This window comes from Schistocerca americana, chromosome 5 (assembly GCF_021461395.2).
Source record: "Schistocerca americana isolate TAMUIC-IGC-003095 chromosome 5, iqSchAmer2.1, whole genome shotgun sequence".
Classification (NCBI taxonomy): domain Eukaryota; kingdom Metazoa; phylum Arthropoda; class Insecta; order Orthoptera; family Acrididae; genus Schistocerca; species Schistocerca americana.
Genome location: NC_060123.1, coordinates 174,870,946 through 174,891,131, shown reverse-complemented (window position 1 = coordinate 174,891,131; position 20,186 = coordinate 174,870,946).

Here is a 20,186-nt window from a genome sequence, read left to right as displayed (position 1 = left end):
ACCTGTGTGTTTATTTGCCAGGCCAATATTTGGACATATAGCCCATCACCAGTGGCATCTGATACAGCGGATAAACAAACAGATGTATGCATATCGATGTGGATAACACAGAACTTTTGTATACTCTGAATTAGAAGTATAAGATTACTTACGAGTACATACTGTGATCTTCTACATGAACCGTCTTGTCCGTCAAGTATAAAATCGTTAGGATGGTTAAAATTATGTGAATCTAGAAAACAAGAACCTACTGAATATTTAAAATCTAGTTGTAATTCCGTACATATCCTCGATACAGGACCACAATGGTGTCCATATCTACCTTACGTCTGCAGTACACAGATCGTCCTTTGTACACGTTACAGTAAAACGCTAAACGGCCACATTTCTTGGTCGTATAGGCCGCTACTGTCACATTAATAAAACATGGAACTGGTGGCTATGGCGAAGAGTTTGATAGTACGGGTCTCCTGTTGTCTCTGAGATAGGAATCTAAGCAGATCTGTGGCATGCACTCACTATGTACATTAAATACTGCGTTTGGGCAAATATTGTACAAAAGTATAATAAATAAAGAGTTAAAATTGATGCTGACTATTATGAACGACACACTCAGCTATACAGACGCGAAGTCGCCGCCCCAAACATGGATCTAAGGAGCACTAACATATCTTGTCAACATTTACTGGAAATTTCACGCCGGGAAACGGAGAAAACTAAAACTTATCTGGTTAAAATGTTGTTAAAGTGCTGTATATGTATCTTGTAGCATAATCTGTCAATTCATTAAAGACATTGTCCAGGTGTCGCCATGTGAGTGTATATCTCTGTTTTTCCTAGGACATTCACTAATCTTTGAAGAACGATGATGATCTTAGTGACGTCGCTATCAGAATGCTTGTATTGTCTTAAATGAGAATGAAGTGCAGAATGAAGGGACTCACTGTGATTGTTCTCCATACTTTGAAGTTGCTCCCCGTTTTCCTAACGTAAAAATAACCACAGTCACCATATATTATTTCATTTACTCCGAACTTATTATATGCCTGACTTGGCCAGTGTTCTTTTTCCAGAAGCCCATATGTGGTCTAACTTTCCGAAACAAACCAGTACGGGAAGCCTACAAACCTCTTTCTATTTCTTTGATTGATTCCTTTCTAGTGTCATCTGATATCTATTCCTAGTGTCTCCCTTATGTTTCTTGGTGCATAACTTAACTAATGTAGGGGCAAAGCCATCGTTAGATGTCGTTACTCAGTACTAATATTCACCTCACTTAAAGGGTATTTGATTACCGTGGCCGGCCGCTGTGGCAGAGGGGTTCTAGGTGCTTCAGTCCGGAACCGCGCTGCTGCTACGGTCGCAGGTTCGAATCATGCCTCGGGCATGGATGTGTGTGATGTCCTTAGGTTAGTTAGGTTTAAGTAGTTCTAAGTTATAGGGGATTGATGACCTCAGATGTAAAGTTCCATAGCGCTCAGAGCCATTTGAACCATTGGATTACCGTGTCAGTCGCTGAGCGGAAATACGCCTCTTTATGGGATCGGTGATGGTTAGAGCTGTTGCGATTTATGCAATCAGATGTAGAGGGTTTTCGGAACGTGTTAAACATGTAGGCATCTCTCTCCTTTTTGTCATTCAGGTAAAAGAAATGACACTCCCGTTGCCCTCGAGGGGCGAGGGACTGAATCATACATACCGCCAAAGTTAGCAACTCAGTCCACTGTATGGTACAGGCAGAGACCAAAGCCCTTCATGTAGGTAACTTTACAGTCTCTTAGTATATTAATGACCATCTTATGGCGCTTGCCGTAACCGACATTGGGAACTCACTACTTACGTTGGAAGCAACACAGTTAGAACTTGGCTAAGCCGAGTAGCTTGCTGAAGATTGGCTACTACCGCTGGTGCAACAAACTTTTTATGCCTCAACGGTGGATTTGTATCCGGAACAGCAAGCTTCAAATCTCCGTCCGGCCACCCAGTTTTAGATTTCCCGTGACTTTGCACAAATATGAGAATTCCATGGACTCCAGGAAAGTACTCAGCTGTAGTAATTTTCGTATTTGGTGATGAGGGAACACGCCTTATCCAGTACCTTCCCTATGGTGGGGACACACGTCACGTGCTCAGGCGACTGTAGTCTGTTATCAAGACAAGCGTTGTAAACAATGAACGTGGAGTCCCCGGGACTCCGCGACGCATTTAGCGTAATATTTACAGTTTGGTGAATACGCCTGCGAATCCAAAAAAAGAGTTAACGATACATATCCTAGCTTTGAAGATTGTGTACTGAGATGGATTGAGGAATGCGATGCTCGCTATTCAGATCAAGAGGGCGGTCCCCAGAACAACATTACTATCGAAAATGCTATTGGGAGTGATCACGAAACAGCAAGTAAACTTTCTGACGATGAATCCGATGACGAATATGAGATACAGGTTAGTCGAAGACAGAAATAGTATGTTCAATTAATTGCAAATCTACAGGTTTCCTAAATACACTGCTGGCCACCGTAAATGCAACACCCTGAAGGAAGCATCCGAATCAAGTGAAATTTACACCATGGGTTTGCAGCGATGAGATATGCAACTGATTAGAATTTCAGCGCAGACGCACATCACGCGCGCCTGTGGCGCCACCTCATAGCGCCATTTAAGGCTTAGCGATTTCGACGAGTGTACGTTCGGCACATGTGTTTACCTTGTGGTTGTTTCACAAGACGATCAGTTATGCCTCGTAGACAACAGCGAACATCTTTTGATCAAGTATCCGAGTTCGACAGAGGAAGGACAGTGGCTTACCGAGATTGTAGATTATCATACAGAGAAATCGCTAGTCGTGTTGGACGAAACCAAACAACTGTAATGCGGACATGTGACCGTTGGATGCAGGAGGGTACGACGGACCGACGTGGTCGATCGCATTCACCTCGGTGCACCGCTGCACGTTCTGATAGGCAAATTGTGCGCATGGCAGTGACGGATCGCTCAGTGACATCCCGAACCATAGCACAGCACATTGCGTCTGTAACGCATCATCCAGTGTCTGCGCGTACCATTCGACGCCGTTTACAGCAGAGTGGTCTGTCCGCAAGACGTCCATTGCTTCGTCTACCATTGACGCAGAACCACAGACGTCTCCGTCGCCAATGGTGTGATGACAGACGGATGTGGACGGCAGAATGGAATGACGTTGTCTTTACTGACGAGGCACGCTTCTGTCTGCAGCACCACGATGGTCGGATTCGAGTGTGGAGAGAGGATGCTTGACAGCTGCATTATGCACCGCCACACTGGTCTTGCACCGGGTATTATGGTATGGGGCAGTATTGGATATTACTCTCGCACGCCTCTAGTACGCATTGCCGGTACTTTAAATAGCCGGCGCTACATATCCGAGGTGCTGGAGCCAGTTGTCCTCCCTTACCTTCAGGGCTCGGCCACAGCCATATTTCAACAGGCTAATGCGCGACCACACGTGGCACGCATTGTCCAAAGGTTCTTCGTCAATAACCAGATTGAATTGCTTCCCTGGCCGGCTCGCTCTCCGGATCTTTCGCCGATAGAAAACATGTGGTCCATGGTTGCTCAACGAGTGACCCAGATTACATCCCCAGCTGCCACACCAGATGATCTTTGGCAACGTGTGGAAGCTGCTTGGGCTGCTGTACCCCAGGAACACATCCAACGTCTCTTTGACTCAATGCCGAGACGTGTGGCAGCGGTGATCTCCAACAATGGCGGCTACTCTGGCTACTGATTCTGGCAGGAACCACATGTCACAGACGTCTGTAAACGTAATCATTTGATACTTGGTCAACATGTTATCTACAAAATAAATCTTGTTGTGCTACCTCTTGTCTTTCTTGGTGTTGCATTTACGGTGGCCAGCAGTGTATTATCTCTTTTATACGCGTTTCTCGCTTCCCACGCCCGGGTTCGATTCCCGGCGGGGTCAGGGATTTTCTCTGCCTCGTGATGAATGGGTGTTGCGTGCTGTCCTTAGGTTAGTTAGGTTTAAGTAGTTCTAAGTTCTAGGGGACTGATGACCATATATGTTAAGTCCCATAGTGCTCAGAGCCATTTGAACCATTTTTTTATATGCGTGTTTCGACCGTTCAACCGTTAATTATTTTTACCTGTTTTGTACTGCTATTTGTATTTTTAGTTTTATCTACCTGTTTTGATGTGCTGTGTCCAATCTTGAAATTTGAACATTTACAATTCTCGCAAAGATCGGCTCTGAATTGATCCTTGTTTAACAGATCTTGGCTGCACTCGTCAACATTTCTTTTGGGAACGGGCGCTGATAACCTCGTTGTTGTGCGCCCTAAAACACTAATCATCATCATCATCATCATCATCATCGTGAGTAATTTAGTTTTCCCACAGAAACAAATGTATGCCCTTTTCTTATAGTTTAGACCGTACGAAATTTGTATTCGATAAAAAATTATTTGTTTTTTCTTGGCATATATATATGACTATTTTTGTAATATATTTCGCTTCAAATTTTTTCGTTTTACTTTGTTTCTAATTTGGTTGTAATAAAAAAGTTTGTTTCCTTATACGTTTTTGGTTACGTATATGTCCCAATACAACAACAAAATTAATGCCAGACACAATATATTTTTCTTTTTTTGTTTTTTGTTTTTGAGTGCCCAGGACTCCACAAAGCATTTAGTGTTAAAATTTCCGACCACACCGGTTAGGGGTGAACGACCCAGTACGGAATTTAATTAAACCAAACACCGTTTGTATTTTATTTGGCGAGTTATTGCTTGTAAACTGTGTATTCATAAAACAAATTTGATGAGGTAGAAGTCCGAGCAACTTCACACAATTTTGCTAAAATATTTTCCTAAGACAAATGAACATAGAATTGTGAACTGCTAGGACAAAAAATTTTCTGTTTAGTCAATTTTTACGTAAAACAAATGTACATATAAATGTGAACTGCTTGACAAAAAATTTCCTTTTCAGTCACTTTTTACATTTTCACATATTCCCACAGCCGGTATGGCTCCATGGAATAGGTGATGCCTGTTTCAGCATTCGTCAGAAACTGAGCTGTTAATCCGGCTCTGACGGCCTCATCGTAGCAAAATTTAAACTGTAACCTGCCTTCTCTTCTTCGCTATACCGCCCAGAACACTCGGCTGCATTCCTTCAGAGATGCACAAGTCACCTTTGTGTTTGTAAAGCGTACAATTCACACGGAATGTGTGAAGTTTTGCTCAGTTCGTCTGATGGAATGAGGTCTAAATTGTGGAACTTCTTGTGAGAAATGCCTCGCAAGCAAGATGTGAAGTCCTGAAATAGTTTCCACGTGTGCAAACGATGGTTGCAACAGTAGCCATAACATCTTGCTCCACACAAACATGACAGGCACGTAGAAAGCTTGCGCGGTGCCGTGTAATTGGCGCCCCGTGGCTGCTGCTATCACAGCCGCAGATCGCTCACTGTGGAAAGTCACGAGGTTTACGAACAAAATGAGAGTCCGCGGGTACTATCTCCGGGCGTCTCGTGTTTCATCCTTTCGCGAGTTGTCGTTGCCACTTTCCCCTTGTTTCAGTTCGCCATTTCCTGTTCCTTAATGCTTGTTGCTACTCCATATTTTGGACCAAGTATCGAAAAGTCATCACCATACCCACTTGAAGGAAATATAATATCCGAAGACAGAGCGTAATCACTTGATAGCGGCTGAAATTACGTTAAGGTGACAAAAAATCCATGAGATACCACTTAATACGGTCCGCTGCTCGTGGTCTCGCGGTAGCGTTCTCGCTTCCCGGAATCCCGGGTTCGATTCCCGGCGGCGTCAAGGATTTTTCCTGCCTCGTGATGACTGGGTGTTGTTGTGTCGTTTTCATCATCATCATCATCATCATCATCATCATTCATCCCCATTACGCTCAGAGAAAGGCAATGGCAAACCACCTCCAGTAGAACCTTGCCTAGTACGGCGGTGCTGGTCTCCCGCATCGTACCCTACGCTCTGTCACAGAGTATGGGACGTCATCACCACCACCACTTAGTACCGTGTCGGACCTCCTTTTGCCCGGCGTAGTGCAGAATCTGTGGTATGGACTCAACAAGTCGTACCTCGCAGAAATATTGAGCCATGCAGCCTCTATACCCTTCCATAACTATGAAAGTGTTGCCGATACAGGATTTTGTGCACGAACTAATCTCTCGATAATGTCCCATAAATGTTTGATAGGGTTCATGTCGGGCGATTTGGGCGGCCAAATCATTCACTGAAGTGTTCTTCAAACCAGTCGTAAACAGTTGTGTCCCAGTGACAGTCCGCAGCTCGTGGTCGTGCGGTAGCGTTCTCGCTTCCCGCGCCCGGGTTCCCGGGTTCGATTCCCGGCGGGGTCAGGGATTTTCTCTGCCTCGTGAAGACTGGCTGTTGTGTGATGTACTTAGGTTAGTTAGGTTTAAGTAGTTCTAAGTTCTAGGGGACTGATGACCATAGCTGTTAAGTCCCATAGTGCTGAGAGCCATTTGAACCATTTTTTGTCCCAGTGACATGGCTCATTGTCGTTTGGGAACATGAAGTCCACGAATGACTGCAGATGGTCTCCAGGTAGCCGAGCATAACCATTTCCAGTCAACGATCGGTTCGGTTGGAGTAGAGGGCCCATCCCATTCCATGTGAACACAGTCCACACCATTATGGAGCAACCACCAGCTTGAACAACGCGTTGTTGAAAACCTGAGTCTATGGCTTCATGCGGTTTGCCCCCCACTCTTACCAAGCAAAATTGGGACCCATATGAGTGCACCACGGTTTTCCAGTCGTCTAGGGTCCAACAAAATGATCGGGCCTAGGAGAGGCGCTGCAGGTGATGTCGTGCATTCGCTTCTGTTGTCTGTTGCCATAGCCCATTAACCCCAGATTTCACCGCACTGTACTAACTGATATGTTGGTCGTACGGCCAACATTGATTTCCGTAGTAATTTCACGCAGTGCTTGCCTGTTAGTACTGACAACTCTACGCGAACGCCGCTTCTCTCGGTCGTTAAAGGAAGGGCATCGCCCAGTGCGTGGTGAGAGGTAAAGCATGAAATGTCGTATTCTCGGCACACTTTTGACACTGTGGATCTGAGAATATTGAAATCCCTAACAATTAACGAAATGGAATGTCCCATGCGTCTAGCTGCAATTACCATTCCACGTTCAAAGTCTGTTAGTTCCCGTCGTGTGGCCACAGTCACGTCGGAAACCTTTTCACGTGAATCACCAGAGTACAAACGACAGTTCTGCCAACGCACTGCTCTTTCATACCTTGTGTACGCAGTACTGCCGCCATCTGTATCTGTGCATAAATGCTGTGCTATGACTTTCGTCACATGAGTGTATTGTCATAGTAAGGTAAATTAATTAGTAAACCGCTAACACGTTCCATATTGTTGTCTGTGTCATCTACAACGCAAGCAATCAAAATAAATTCTTTAGCTAACCTTTCAGTGTAGCTATTACTTGGAATGTCTATACCCGCAGAATCGAATTAGATATCTAAGTTAACAAATCCATAGTTAAGAAGAATTACACCGAAACGACTGCTATAAATATCATGACTGCTCCAAATATATAATGATATAATTCGTAATTCCAGTTATTGTGAGTTCCCAGATTGTAAATATGCCATTTTGTACACGCAGCGAGTGATTACAAGGGGGCGAATGACTTAAAACGCCGCCCTTTTTATTTCATGATGCGTTGAAGATATCCAAACGAGGTTTTCGGTTTATTGTGACTTGTAGGAATCACCATAGTATTGGAGGGAGTTTTAGAGGCAGAAAACTGTAGAGGAAGACAGAGGTTGGAGTTCATACCGCAAATAATCGAGGACGTAGGTTGCAAGTGCTACTCTAAGATGAAGAAGTTGGCACAGGAGACGAATTCGTGGCGGACCTCATCAAACCAGTCAGAAGACTGATGAAACTCGTGTGGAACTTAATAAATGAAGGGAGATGCAACTGTCTTAATGGGATCAACTAAAATGATATTGAAAGAAATGGTGGAATCCCTTTTGTGGTATGTTAATGAAAGTGAGAATCGCACCTGGTACTCGAACCTTTACTTCCCCCCGCTCTGTTCACTAAAGTATTTGCTTACCTGGAAATACCTTCACGTCTCCTTGACCGTCGCAGCATTATGGATACGGACCTAAAGCAGATGTTTCTGCAGAAAGTGGTTGAAGAATTAGGGACACGGGAAAAGTTACAGGCAAGTAACAGATAGGCACCAGTCGAAACACATTGACGGGAAAAAATCGCAGCACGAAAAAATAATTAATGTAGTGTAATTAAATTTGAGGGATACATTTGTGTACGTTAACATATGTAGGTGATTAACACTGCAAGATCACACGTTCATGTATGCGCGAAATAAGCCGTTGCAGATATGAAATACTGGTACATTAATAACCGGTGTAACTGTCAGAATGTTGAATACAAGCATGCAGATGTGCGTGCATCGTGTCATTCAGGTGCGGGATGTCAGTTTTTGGGGTGGATTTACATGTCTGTTGCACTTGGTCAGTTAGTACAGGGACTACTCATGCTGTTTGTGGATGAGGCTGGAGTTCCTGTTCGATGGTGTCCCACACGTGCTCCATTGGAGACAGATCTGGTGATGGAGCAGGCCACGCAACGTGTCGACACTGTAGAGCATGTTTGGTTACAACATTTGTATGTGGGCGTCCGTTATCCTGTCGGAAAAACGAACGCTGTTCATGGACGACAATACAACAGAATGAATGACCAGACTGACATGCAGGCTTGCAGTCAGGATGCATGGGATAACCACGACAGTGCTTCCTGCTGCCACACGAAATCGCTCCCAAGAACATAACTCGAGGTGTAGGTCCAGAGTGCCCAGGTATCGGACAGGCCCTCAACTCGCGTCCTCCTAACCAACACACGGCCCATACAGGCACCGAGACAAAACCATCCTTCATTAGAAAATGCAACAGACCTTTACCACCGTGCCCGGTAATGACCTCTCGCTTGACACCACTGAAGTCGCATATGGCGCTGGTTTGGGGTCAGTGGAACGCACGCTACAGGGCGTCTGGCTTGCAACTCTCGTTGATGTAACCGATTTTTAACAGTTTGTTGTGTGACTGTGGTGGCAAAGCTGCAGATGCAGTGCACACGACCTCTTTCAAATTCAGCGAGGTGTTGATAACGGTGCCTCTGCCATCTTAAAGGCATTCCTGACAAACATTAACTCACCACGTCTAATCGCGAACGTAACTAACGCTCACGACCGTTACAGCGTATACTGAAGCCACTCTTATGCGATTTGCGCGAAATCTGAATAGACACCCTCCCGATTAGAAACACGAGCACCAGCTTTCATTTTTTGACCCACAACTTCTTCTCGATGTTGAGATTTTTTTCCGTTTGTGTAATTCCGGTATATTGACTCAATAACACAAAAGAAATAAGAGAGCGTTTTTTCAAAGTCCACTGTGTGGGATTTTCATTAATGACAGCCTGTTCTCCACGTGTTAAATGAATGAATTATTTCCAGCCCCTCGAGATTTCTAATTGAACAATAGGGACGTAAAGCTACTCTGAGAATAAGAGGAGAGACATTTCGTTGGGCATGAGAGTAGTCGAGACTCTTTGCAAAGGTCGGTGTGGGCGGCAAGCTTACAAACATCGCCCCCGAGCGCTGTTCGCAGACTGCAGGCGCACGTGGGCACGGCATCCACGGTAATAAGAGTTCTTCACGCCGTGCGACTTAATCGTTACCATGACTAAACTCCCTACGTCTGACTCCAAGGTGTTGGAAGTACATGCCCTAAACTGACATGCCGGCAGACTACTGCGCCAATCTTCACAAGCTATCAACATAAAGGGGACAACACAAGAGGCTGCGTAAGAGTAGGCTATAGAGCGTGTCTCAGCTAATTAAAAAAAAAAATCAATGTGTCCATCGTTCAGACAGTCAGCGCCGCCAACTTTACAGGGGAGATTGCGCTGTCGTCTTCCCCTGTTCCTTTGCAGTGGCGGTGGGGTGTCTTTCAGACTGTTAGGTTGGCTGTTCTGGTGTCGTGCCAACTACAGCACGCCGAGAAAAAAAAAATTATTCCGCGACAGTGGGGTCACGAAGCAAATTTGAACCGAATGGCTACTCTTTTAACAGTCCACGCCATCTTGGGATTTTTTAATAACATGTCTTCTGGGTATCTTCTGGGTATCACAAATGTATTCTGACGTTATCATCCGCTGGTTCTGTACTTTCTCAACACATCAGTGGGTCTAGAACAGTGGTTTCCAACCTGGGGGTAATTACCCTGTGAGGGATAAAATGAAATATCCTGAGGAGTAAAAACTAAACAATTCTATTCTGTTTCAGTCACGAAACCAAATTATTTTCAGAAGATGATTATTATTATCACAGTTTTGTAAGACTCTAATATTGATTATATAAGTTAACAACAATTACTTTTTCTCAATTAGCAGTATTAATGTGGTGGAGGTTACAAGCTCCTCACGTAGCCCACCCACTACACACATACGTTCTGCTTTGTCCCGTACATCGCTGATGATAAAAGTGAGACATATACGTAACAAATGCCAAACATCTCAAGAAAATGTCTTCATCAAGCTGTAGACAGTCCCTACAGTGGTCCAGATATTGCTTCATTAGTCACTTCGAAACAGATAAATGACGACACAGCAGTAACTACGTAAGGGCTACTATAGTGCTGTACGCATTATTATTATTATTCTTTCCTTTCGCAGACATTATGTCTGGTTAAAAGTGGAAAGTGACGCGGTTCTGGCGCTGCCGTCTGGAACCGCGAGACCGCTACGTCGCAGGTTCGAATCCTGCCTGGGGCATGGAAGTGTGTGATGTCCTTAGGTTAGTTAGGTTTAACTAGTTCTAAGTTCTAGGGGACTAATGACCTCAACAGTTGAGTCCCATAGTGCTCAGAGCCATTTGAACCTTTTTTTTTTTCTGTCACCTCTGCATCTATTATCAGTTGCTGTTTACATCCTCGTGCTCCTTTGCAACAGTCTTTTTGTTCTTCATTTGTAATTTTGTTCTGTGTTGTATGTGTCATTAATTTCTGTGTAATGACTGAGGTTAAAATTTGGTATATTGTTGGTAGGCATGTTATGGGGCAATATTTAGCTGGGTTTGCTGTGTCTGCTTGATCTTTAGGTTTCAGATAAGTTATTCCATGTGTAAGTGTATCAGGGAATGTGTATGAGTCTGCAATGTAACTGTTAAATAATTTAGTTAGATGTGAATGTGTTGAGGTGAACTTCTTTAGCCAGAAACTTGCGATTTTATCTTTTCCAGGGGCTTTCCAATTGTGCGTAGAATTAATTGCTCGGGTGACTTCATGTTGCAAAATTATCACTTCAGGCATTTGTGGTATCATCTTGTATGTGTCCGATTCTGCTTGTATCCACCGTGCATGCCTGTTATGTTGTACCGGGTTTGACCATATGTTGCTCCAAAAGTGTTCCATGTCTGTTATGTTTGGTGGATTGTCTATTTTAATGTGTGTGTTATGTATTGTCTGGTAAAATTTCTTTTGGTTTGTGTTGAATGTTTGGTTTTGTTTCCTTCTATTTTCACTTTTTTTGTATCTTCTAAGTCGTTTGGCCATTGCTTGTAATTTCTGCTTCTTTTCATCTAATTGCTCTATCGCGTCTTGTTGTGAGATTTTACCTAACCTTTTTTGTTTTTTGTCTGATATTTCATTTCTTATAAATTGTGTTAGTTGTCCAATGTCTTTTCTCAGTTTTTATATTCTGATCTGTAGCCTGTGTTGCCATGCTGGTTTTGTGGGTTTCTTCTGTGTGTTGGTTGGTTCTGATCTCTGCCTAGTCTGTATATTTAGTGTAGCGAGTGCTCCTATATAAACCAGTAGTTGTAACTTTTCCATAGTTGTGTTTTCATTTATTTTGTTGTGTATGATTGTGTTGATAGTTTTTATTGTTGTTTCGACTTGTGGGTTATTTGGTGGTCTATGCAAGAATGGTCTAATGTCTGTATTTGTGTCTTTGTATTCTATATATGTCAGCTGAAATTTTTCTTCTATATCTAACGTGTGTCACTTCGTGTTCTATTTGTGCTTGTTCTGGTGGCTGTATTAAGATTTCGTTTTCCTCTGGTTGTTTAATTGATGCGTGGTGTTCTTTGTTTGTTTGCTCTGGGATGTTTGAGTCCATTACTGTATTTTCTTCTTCTTCTGATTGCACATTATTTTGTTCCAGTATTTGTTGTACTTGTTGTTTGATGTTTTCTAATTCTGACTGGGGTATCCTGTTATTTTTGATTATTACACGGATCTGATCAGCTAGTCGCTGTTCTGTTAAAAATTTTAATTCTGGGTATCTGGTAATAAATGTTGTGTATACTTGGGATCTGTATCCAGTTGTGTTGGTTCCTAAGTTTGTTGCTTGGTAATAACAGAACATTAGGTGTCGGTTAACTTCATCTGACCATCTAATCCTCTGTCTTTGTTTTCCTTCTAGAGTGGTTGCAGGAAGCATGTCTTGCAAAACACCTCTATTTGGATTTAAATCATTTTCCGGGTGGCTAGCAGTGTCGTTACCATTGTGGACGGGCATAGGGTTCAAGCGTCGTCCCCGACCATGACAGCGCTTGTCCGAGGCTTCATTAGTTCTGTCCTGAACCAACTAATCACACTAAAAGGGGGGTTAGCCCTATTAGTGGTTTGTTCTCTTCGTCGCCTTTTACGACTGGTAGAACATACCGGAGGCCTACTCTTTTCCCGGGCCTCCACGGGTTATTACTGTTACTATTACTATTTTTACTATTACTGTTTGCTATTAGTGGCTGTGGTCAGACACAAAGCATTAACAGCCTGAAGTCTTCCAATTTCACTCTGACACACACACACACACACACACACACACACACACACACACACACACACACACAAGTTAAATGTAATTCATCTTCCATTATTTTAAAAATAAAAGTGTTCAAAGAAGTCTTCTTTTTCCACAGTTTAGCTAGGCACTAAACTTGGTGATAATGTGGAGGGGGTGAAGGGGGGCAACAGACGAAGGGTGGGGTGGGGAGGGGAGGGGAACAGGGGGGCAGTGCTAACTAATGTCTGATTGCACTCAGGGGTAACGGTCTAAGAAACATTGGGAACCACCGGTCTAGAATCTCGAGCAAATTAGATTTAACAGTGGAAATTTTGTTCAAAAATGGCTCTGAGCACTATGGGACTTGACATCTGTGGTCATCAGTCCCTTAGAACTTAGAACTACTTAAACCTTACTAACCTAAGGACATCACACACATCCATGCCCAAGGCAGGATTCGAACCTGCGACCGTAGCAGTCGCGCGGTTCCGGACTGAGCGCCTTAACCGCGAGACCACCGCGGCCGGCGGAAATTTTGTCATGAAGGTTTTTGACTCAGTAAATATGGTAACAGTCGACTAGTTATTGCAGTCATTGGACATGAAATTTCTCCTCTTATCCAAATTTGTGATTGGATTTTAAACTGATTGATTAAATCTGCAGTCTGTCTGTGTGTGGGCTGGACATAACATCTACATCTACATCTACATGTCGACACTTCAATTTTTCTACTTTTCCACTCTCGAGCAGCGCGGGGAAAAGCGAACACTTAAATCGTTCCTTGAGAGTTCTGATCATCGCGATGATCATTTCTCCCTATGTAGATGGGCGTCAACAAAATGTTCTCGCATTAGAAGGAGAAGGTTGGTGAATGAAATTAGGTGAAAAGATCTCCTCGTAACGAAAAAAACTATATTTAAGTCATTGACATCCGAATTCGAGTACCACATCCATGACTCTTTCTCCGCTGTTTCCCTATAACACAAATTGAGCTGCTAATCTTAGGACTTTTGCGATGTCCTCCGTCAGTATTCACTGTGAAGGGCCCTCTACCGCACAGCAGTTCTCTAGTAGAAAATGGGTAAGCGTAGTGTAGATAGGCTCTTTAGTGGATTGTTGCATTTTCTAAGTGTGTTTCCAATAAAACAGTCTATGGTTCACATTCCCCACAACTTTATCTATGTAATCGGCACAGTTCAAGTTGTTTGTAATTGTTATCTCTAGGCATTTAGTTTGCTTGTTTTGTATGATTTATCGTGTAACCGAAATTGAACGGATTACTTTTAGTACTCATGTAGATGACCTCACATTTTTGATTATTTAGTGTCAATTGCCACTTTACTCACCATACAGATATTGTGCTTAAATCATTTTGCAATTGGTTTTGTCCTTGTGATGGCATTTCTGGACGGTAAATGACAGCATCATCTGCAAACAATCTATAAGGGCCGCATGGATCGTCTCCTAAATAATTTAAATAAATTAGCAACAACTGAGGGCCTATAACACTTCCTTGGGGGACGCCAGATAGAACTTGTGGTTTACTAGATGACTTTCCGCCAGTACTACGAACTGTGACTTTTCTGAGAGAAAGTCACGAATCCAGTCGACAACTGAAACAATACCCCATAAGCATGGAATTTGTTTAACAGCCGCTTGTGAGGAATGAGATCAAAAAACCTTCTGCAAATCTAGAAATATGAAATCAGTTTGGGATTCCCTGTAGACAGCATTAATAACTTCTTGAGAATAAATAGCTATTTGTGGTGCACAATCGTTTTCTTCAATGTAATTCATAATGTTCAAAGATAGTATATGTTCCAAAATCCTGCTGAAAATCGACGCCAGAAATATTGGTCTATAATTCAACAGAGTACTGCTAATTACTTTCTTGTGTACTGACGTGACCTGTGTAACTTTCCAGTCTTTAGGTAACGATCTTGCTTCAAACTTGCGGTTGTGTATTATTGCTAAGCAGGGGGCTATTGTATCAGTATACTCTGAAAGGAATCTAATTGGTAAACAAACTGGTCGGGAAGTCTAACCTTCGTTAAGTGATTTGAGTTGCTTCGCTACACTATCTCCACGTACTTGGGAGGTGTCCCGGAGAAACCGATGATTTATTGTATGATTGTACGCAAAAGGACACGTAACTTCGCTGTATGGGTAATACTCGTATAAACCGAGATATTGAAAAAAGTGTCTTTTTGAAAAATGGAACTGTACTTTTCTACTGCTTGTAAAGATGAATGCAATCGTATAACGCTCGTTATTGTTGGCGTTAAAACTTCAAAATTTCCGAGAAATGTGTAAAATTGAAAGGCAGTGTTGCCGGAAATGGATTTTGCGGTGTAAACACAGCCAAGTGGGGATTTCACGCCAGCCTCTGTCGTCATAAGAGACAAACAGACAGGCCTACGCTTACTGAGATAATGCCGTGTTTCCTCTTTTCCCTATTTTTTGAGTGTTCACATGTGTGTAAATTCCTAAGGGACCAAACTACTTAGGTCATCGGTCCCTAGACTTGAACACTACTTAAACTAACCTATGCTAAGAACAACACACACACACACACACACACACACACACACACACACACCCATGCCCAAGGGAGGACTCAAACCTCCGGCGGGAAGGGCCGCGCAATCCGTGATATGACGCCTCAAACCATGCGCCCACTAAGCGGGGCCCCTACTTTTTACGACAAAGATAACAATGTCAGTTACGACTGTTGTAACTACACTGCGCAAAACAATTAGGGGAACGTGACTTTGGGCGTCTGACACACTCCATCGAGCAATAATTGAGGACTGGATATGTTACTAACTTATGCGTGTAGCTTTCACAAATTAAGTACACAACAAAACTCCGTTACATCCTTGTTCATTTAGATAATAGGAAATGAAATGTCCGAGAGGTGTCTAAAACAAAGTGGAAACAATGATATAGAGTAGTGGGTGCTTTTCATTGAGCTTCAGTATCGCATATGCCCTCCGTGAGTGTTTACCACCCCCTGACAGTACCACCGCCTGGCAGCTACGTGGCATGTTCCGTACAAGTCTACAGAAATCACCCTGTGGAATCCGTTCCCGTCCTGGAATGAGAATCCTTGAGAGTTCATCGAGAGTTTGTGGTGGAACAGGACGGCCACGAACACGTCTGCCAAACATGACCCACACACGATCGATGGGGTTTAAGTCGGGACTCACGGCCAGCCATTCCATTACTTCAATGCCCAGGCTTCGCGAGAGATCACTGGCGGGGCCTGCCACCTGAGCCCTGGCATTATACTGCATGAGAAAAAGTTCAGGACCACCACCGTATGCAGCAGCCACCAAATGGTCCAACAGGGTCTGTCCGACGTGCTGCCTGTTGTAAGGCGACAAGGGTCAACAACCAGATCCGTACAGATGTCAACACTGATGTCTCTTCACATCATCACAGAATCTTGGCCGAATCTGTCGATTTCCAGGGCAACATTTGGCAGGTACCGCTCACCACGGCGTCTCCACACACGAACACGGCCATCTTCCGTGTGAGGAAACCTGGACTCGTCTGTGAATACCGCGTTTCGCCACTATCTAAGTTGCCAGTTGACATGGGAACTGCACAACTGAAGGGGAGCTGCTAAATGTAGTCTTGTCAAGCGGGAGTACTCGGACAGGACGTCTGGGTGGTCGTTTAACGTCCTTTCTTCTAACCTTTTCCTTTCAGTCTGATCGAACACAGCAGTTACAGTGGCCGTCGTACGACCTTGCAACCCTGAGATGACCAGATATCGGTCTTCATATGGGATTCTAATGTGTTGGGAAACTTGTGCAAATCAGCTTGTGTACTGACCTGTCTCCCCTAGAGTTACCACATCCCATAGGTGACAGATTGGGGAGGCATTGGTATCTGCCACTATATGATGGAAAGTCCGTCCTTTTTGGATCAAGCAGACTGCCCTTGCAACTTGCACTGCATGAAGACAGCACTTTTCATGTGCTTGGTTGAATACAGTGTCCACAGATGACAGCTGACAACTGTGTAATGCACTAGGGAACACGGGGACACCGGTTCTCACTTCTTTCTGCAGTGTCCCTGATATTACGAGGGGCATTCGACAAGTAATACTCCCATCATCCACATACTGTTTCCCAAGGAGTGTATCCTTCGTTGGGCCAAACGGGAAGTTGGATGGTGTGGGATCTGGGCTGTAAGGTGGATGAGGAAGAACAGTCCAGTGAAGTTTTGTGAGTTCCTCACGGGTGCACAGACTTGTGTGAGGCCTTGCACTGTCAAGGAAAAGGAGAACTTCTTTTTCATTTTTGTGACGACGAACACGCTGAAGCTGTTTCTCCAGTTTCCTGAGGGTTGCACCACGACGGACGTCGAACAGAATAACCCCTGCAGAGTCCCAGAATACCGTCGACGTTACTTTACCTGCTGGCGGTTCAGCTTTGAACTGCTTATTCGGCGGACAGGTGATGTGGCGCCAATAAGGTTTGCTGTGTTGTTTCCTGTTAGAAGTGATGAGCCCGTGTTTCAGAAAAAATTGTCACGATGAGACTCGTAACGGAGAAGCTATTCCGCACTGATGGCCATTTGTGGCTGTTTGTGGTCTTCTGTTCGGCGGTGAGGATACCCCAATATGTGGACGAGTGTATCAGCAGTACACGTCCAGGTGAGCAGCGAGGTGTTTCATTGTGATCCGTCGACCACTTCGAATTGCAGTGTTAGCACGTTCCAACAATGCAGGGAGTTAACAGTCGTGTACGGCCGTCCGGTACACGGTAGCTCGGATACGTTAGCGCGAACTTGTTGCGACGATGATAACGCCTCGTCCAGCCACTCATTGCGCTTTTGTTCGGTGCCAAGTCTCCGATTCTGTCCGACCGCCAAAACTCTCTGCTTGGAATGCATCTCCGTACCAGACGCCATTTTGAAGGCTACGTTTAGCGCTGCCACCTATCGGAACTTCGTGAAACTACGGGGGTAGAAGTGGGAATATCCCACTGTGTCTCTCAACAAATTCTGCAGTTTTTCAAGCGAAATTGGTCGAGGACAAAAATTTGTTGCATTACTTATTTGAGCGCCTCACGTGTAATGCACGCAACAGCCTATAGATAGCGAATTACTTTAGTTGTTGTATATATTTCAAGCGAGCTCTCAAGCTGTTCAATTAGATCACAGGTACACCCTTTGTATCAAAATAAAGTTAACATACCGGCCCTTGATACACGTGCTCCCGTAATTCTTTTCGCAGTGTATTTCACATGCTTGTACGAACTCAAGTTTAAGTGAATATATTTTGTGAAAATATATAAACAGTTGAAAAGCTTGTACAAACGGCCGAGCCTGTCATGAGTGTCCGCTTTAGCCCAATGTACACAGCAATGGGCAGATTTCGGCCACCCTGCCTTTCAACTTTCTTACGTTTCTCTAATGTTTTTGCGAAAAGTTTCAACATCAACATTGCGCTAACGTTGTACCACTGTAATCGTCTTTTTAAAGAGTGTCGATGACATAACAAACTACATCGAACCTTTTTTTTAAAAAAAACATACTTTACCCGATGTCTCGGTTGGTATAAGAGTTCAGTGTCCCTCTGTGCACAATCATCTCTAAAAACTTCGTTTCTCTATCTTTCAGTCTTCCGAAATTGTCTCATCGCGGAAGATCATAACACAGTCCCTCCTTTCAGTTATCGTGCGATTGTCGGAATGCCAGATATTCAGATAACCGATAGCGGGATAGAAAAGCAACTGTAATCGCTTAGTAATGGAAAGGCATTAGGACCAGATGAGATATCTATACGGTTATACAAAGAGTGTGTGAAAAACTTGCTCCATTTCTAGCAGCAGTTTATCGTAGATCGTTGGAGTAACGAATGTTACCTACCGACTGGAAAAAAGGGCATTTCATTCCCGCTTTCAACAAGGGCAGACAATGGCGCTCAGGTTAAACCGCCGTTTAGTGAAAAAACTTCCCCTTGCGTACCCTCTCTGTGTACTCCTTCCACCTTCCAGATTTTCCTTCCTTGCTTGGAATTGGTTTTCCGTATGAACTCTTGATATTCTTACAGCTGCTTCTTTTTTCTCCTAAGTCTTCTTTAATTTTCCTAGTCCATCTATGAGCTTATCGAGTATCGAACAAAATTTGCGACTGGATTCAGGACTTCCTTGCAGATAGAACTCAACACGTCGCTCCTAAGGGAACAAAATCGACAGATGTACGGGTAATTTCCGGTGTACCCCAAGCAAGTGTGATAAGACCGTTATTGTTTACAATGTACACAAACGCTCAAGCAGAAAGTGTCTGATGCTCTTTAAGACAGTATCGAGTTGCGGAATGACCTGCAGCGTATTGTTGAATGGTGCAGGCTCTGGAGGTTGATCGGAATGTAAATAAATATAACTTTTGCACGAACATAGGAAAAAAAATCCATTGCTGACAACTGCACCATTGATGAGAAACTGCTGGAAACAGTAGCTACCATAAAATATCCTGCAGTAACTATCCAGAGCGACGTTAAGTGGAACGACCTTATAAAACAAATAGTAGGAAAAGCAGCTGCCACATTGAGAGTCAAAGGAAAAATCTTAAGGAAATGTAACTGATCCACTGGGATCCCTACCAGGTAGAACTGATAGAAGAGAGAGAGAGAGAGAGAGAGAGAGAGAGAGAGAGAGAGAAGATCCAACGAAGAGTGAGCATTTCGTTACGGGATGGTTTAGTTGACGCGAAAGCGTTACCGAAATACTCAATGAACTCATTGGCATCATTACAAGAGAGGCATTGTATAACACGGATCGGTTTACTATTGAAATTTCGAGGGAGCACTTTCCAGGGAGAGCTGGAAAACGTATTACTTCCTCCCACATACATCTCACGTAATGAGAGCGAAGTGAAAATTCGAGAAATGAGAGCCACCAATACGGAGGCTTACTGACAATCATTCATCATTCTCCTCACGCTCCATTCGCGAATATGGGGGGGAAGGGGTACCAGAGGTACCCTATAACGCACGCCATTAGGTTGCTCGGAATATGATGTAGATGCAACGGTTCATAAAATAAAAATGGTGCAAGATTCAGGTGATTCACCCAGTTTGCGCGAGCGAACTACATCGAAAGTCCATTTTTATTTCAGTAAAGGCTTAGGCTCTTTCCGGCCAAAACTGCAATTTACGCTTTGTGAAAAGACGAGACAAATGCGAGAACGTGTGGCTTTAGAGTTACCGCTGTTTGAGCTAAGCAAGGCGAATACCGAGATTTCCCGCATGATCGATGACACATATCAGCAAAATTTTTGTCCCT